Source organism: Triticum dicoccoides, chromosome 2B, assembly GCF_002162155.2.
Source record: "Triticum dicoccoides isolate Atlit2015 ecotype Zavitan chromosome 2B, WEW_v2.0, whole genome shotgun sequence".
Classification (NCBI taxonomy): domain Eukaryota; kingdom Viridiplantae; phylum Streptophyta; class Magnoliopsida; order Poales; family Poaceae; genus Triticum; species Triticum dicoccoides.
The window spans coordinates 39,656,626-39,659,697 of NC_041383.1; the positions used below are offsets into that span (position 1 = coordinate 39,656,626).

The 3,072-nt window shown below is 34.8% G+C and overlaps 1 pseudogene; it reads left to right on the forward strand.

Moving 5' to 3' along the window:
• Positions 1 to 275, forward strand: part of LOC119360360 — a 2,493-nt pseudogene extending 2,218 nt beyond the window's left edge.
• The last annotated feature ends 2,797 nt before the right edge of the window (positions 276 to 3,072 follow it).

Consider the following 3,072-nt stretch of genomic DNA (forward strand, 5'->3'; position numbering starts at 1 on the left):
ACAAGTGTTTTTAGACTAGGCAGGAGGATAGGTAATCACGCCACAACCCGGCATGATACGTAAGAGGTGCCTTTTTTGAGGCGATAAGACCAAAGGGTTAGATCTGCAATGATGTTAGAGATCACATCATTAGGGGATACATCAATGCTTCTAAACACCTTAGAGTTTATAACATCCTAATTTTTCCTGAGTAGCAAAAGGATGATGAATGGCCAAATAGCTCCGACAGTCCAGTAGTGTTGGGGGCGGTCCAAAAGGATAAGATCGGCGAGTAGGTTGGTTGTAAACCAAGAGCATCCCATACAACACATGAGGATGGGCACCCGAAAAAACGAGAACGATCTTCCACTGCAGCAGAGCATCGAGCCCAGGTTAAAGAATCAAGGAGTGTCTTATTGTGTAGATTAGCTCGAGTATTTAGCTGGTCAAGGTAGAACAACAAGCCAAACACACGAACACGGCTGGGCACCCGTGATGACCAGATGGACTCCATACATGGGTCTGTAAGCTGTGATCCCAACGCCTCATAGGTGCCTTTGGTGGTGAAGGGCGCAGCATTCAACAGTGTGCGGCAGTCCGGCTCCTGTACAAGCGTGACATGCTGCAACAACAAACACAAAGGCAAGTCCAACATAGTGTTTCCCGCTTTTTTCAAAGATGTTATATCTCGTTTAAAATGATACTAACAAATGTTTGGGGAGCGCGCCAATTTTTTTTGCTCACACGACGAATCGAACACACGCCCTACCCTACGTACAGGTGATTGATTAACCGCTAGGGCGTGTCACTGCAAGTGACTAAATGCAGCGCTAACACTATAACAACTATTATAGTCGCTCTTACATGTTTTTCTTTAAAAAAATTGACTTCACAGATTTCGGGAAAAGTTGATGAACATAAAAAAATATTGCCCTATTCAAGAAAAGTTCAATAATTTCGAAAAAGTTCATCATTTTTGAAACATAGTTCACAAAATACTGAAAAATGTTCATCAAAATTTGGACAACAAGTTCACCAATTTCAAAAAAGTTCATCATTTTTCTAGAAAAATATAAAACTGAAAAAAGTTCAATCATTTTTGAAAAAAATTCATCGAATTTGTAAAGAAGGTCATTGAATTTGAAAAAACTTCATCAATTTTGAAAAAAAAAGTTCATCCAATGTCAAGAAAGTTCATCGAATTGAAAAAAGTACATCGAATTTGAAAAAAAGTTCATTATTTTTTTTAAATAGTTCGCCAAAATAAAAAAGTTCATTGACTTTTTTAAAAATCATGAAATTTGACAAAAAACTTCCTCGTTTCGGAAAGTGTTCATGTATGAAAGAAAAGTAAAAAAGAAACAAGGAAAACAAAAAATGAAAGGAAAAGAATACAGAAAACATAGGAGGCAATTCCTATATGAAGGAAAATACGAAAACCGATTGGGAAGAAACCTGGTAGAAGAAGAAAAAAACAGAAGAAAATGGGGAAAAAGGAAAACGAAAAAGAAGAGAAGGAAAAAGGAATGAAGGAAAGAGTTGAAGCTTAGCAGGTCCCTCGCTGTGGCAGATTCGGTTGTTCAATTCACAACGCGTGCGTGCATGTTTTTTGTGTACTAAAATACACAATACCGGGCGCTTAAAGTGCCAAATAGGAATCACCAATATCTCGCTCAAGGTTTGCTGGTTCGCTGGTTTGTTCACTGGCTTTTATTCACCAGTGCTTTTTGCATATTTTTCTCTGTTTCTTCACTTGTTTTCTTGGGTTTTTTAGGTTTTCCTTTATTCTATGTTTCTTTGTTTCTTTCTTGGTTTTCTCTTTTTTTCTTTGTTCTTATTTCTTTCCTTCTCTGTTTATTTTCTTCCAATATTAGTTTCTCCTGTCTCTTTCTTGGTTTTCATTCTTTTTTTATTTCTTTTGGTTTTCATTCCACATTTTCCGTATACGTCAAGAACATTTTTCTAATACATGTTTAACAATTTTCAAATATAAGTTCACCATTTTTTAATACATGGTTTATATTTTTTTTCTATACTACTCCCTCCGTCCCAAAATTCTTCTCATAGATTTGTCTAAATACGGATGTATCAAGTGACATTTTAGTATCAGATACATCCGTATCTAGACTAATCTAAGACAAGAATTTTGGGAAGGAGGGAGTACTTTAAAAAAATGTTTGGTTAGTATTTTTTAAAATGTTTTATGTAAAGTATTTTGAAATATTCAAAAATATAAACTAAACTAAAAAATATAGAAAAACACCAAACAAGTGGAAACAAACAAAGGAACGAGTCTGTGCCCTCCTGCGTGCCTGGGCTGGCCCATCTGACGTTCCCATGACAAGAGGCTTCCTTATGTCCACTGAGAGCTCCACGTTGGCGCCTTCAGCGCCCAGCAAACTTGTTGGTGATCATATGCGCACCTAAGGGGCGGTGGCCCATCGCTCCCTTGATTGGCTGCTCGCTCGACATTGATTTCGCTCGCCCAATCCATCGCTAATGAGTTGTTTGCTAGCCTTTTTTTTGGCATGCAAGCACTTGTGAAAAACCAATGCTGGTTTCATTTTTTTATTACGACCCTTCTATTAATTAAAAAAGTTCACGAAATCAAAAAAGTTTATTAATTTGTTAAATTGAAAACATGTAAAAATGTTCATCAATTAGACAAAATGTGAATTTGATATAAGTACATGAATTTTCAAAAACGGTAACAAGCTTATAATTTCATCGATTATAAAACTCACAATGTTGTAAAAAGTTCGCAACAAATTTTCTTTAAATTTGGAAAATATTTGAAATTTTGTTAAAAAATCATTATTTTTTCAAAAAATCACCACTAATTTTTTAAAAAGTTTAGAATTTTTTAAAAAAAGTTCATCGATTTTGATAAAAAGTTCAGAAACTTGAAAAAGTCCATCATATTTTAAAACAACTTCACATACTCGAAACAATTCATCAACTTTGAAAAACAAGTTCATGAATTCGAAAAAAGTTCACCGCATTTTGAATTATTTTTTTGAGAGAATGAGAAAAGTTCATCGTTTTTGATAAAAACAAATTTGATCAACCTTTTTTTAAAAATATCACTATTAC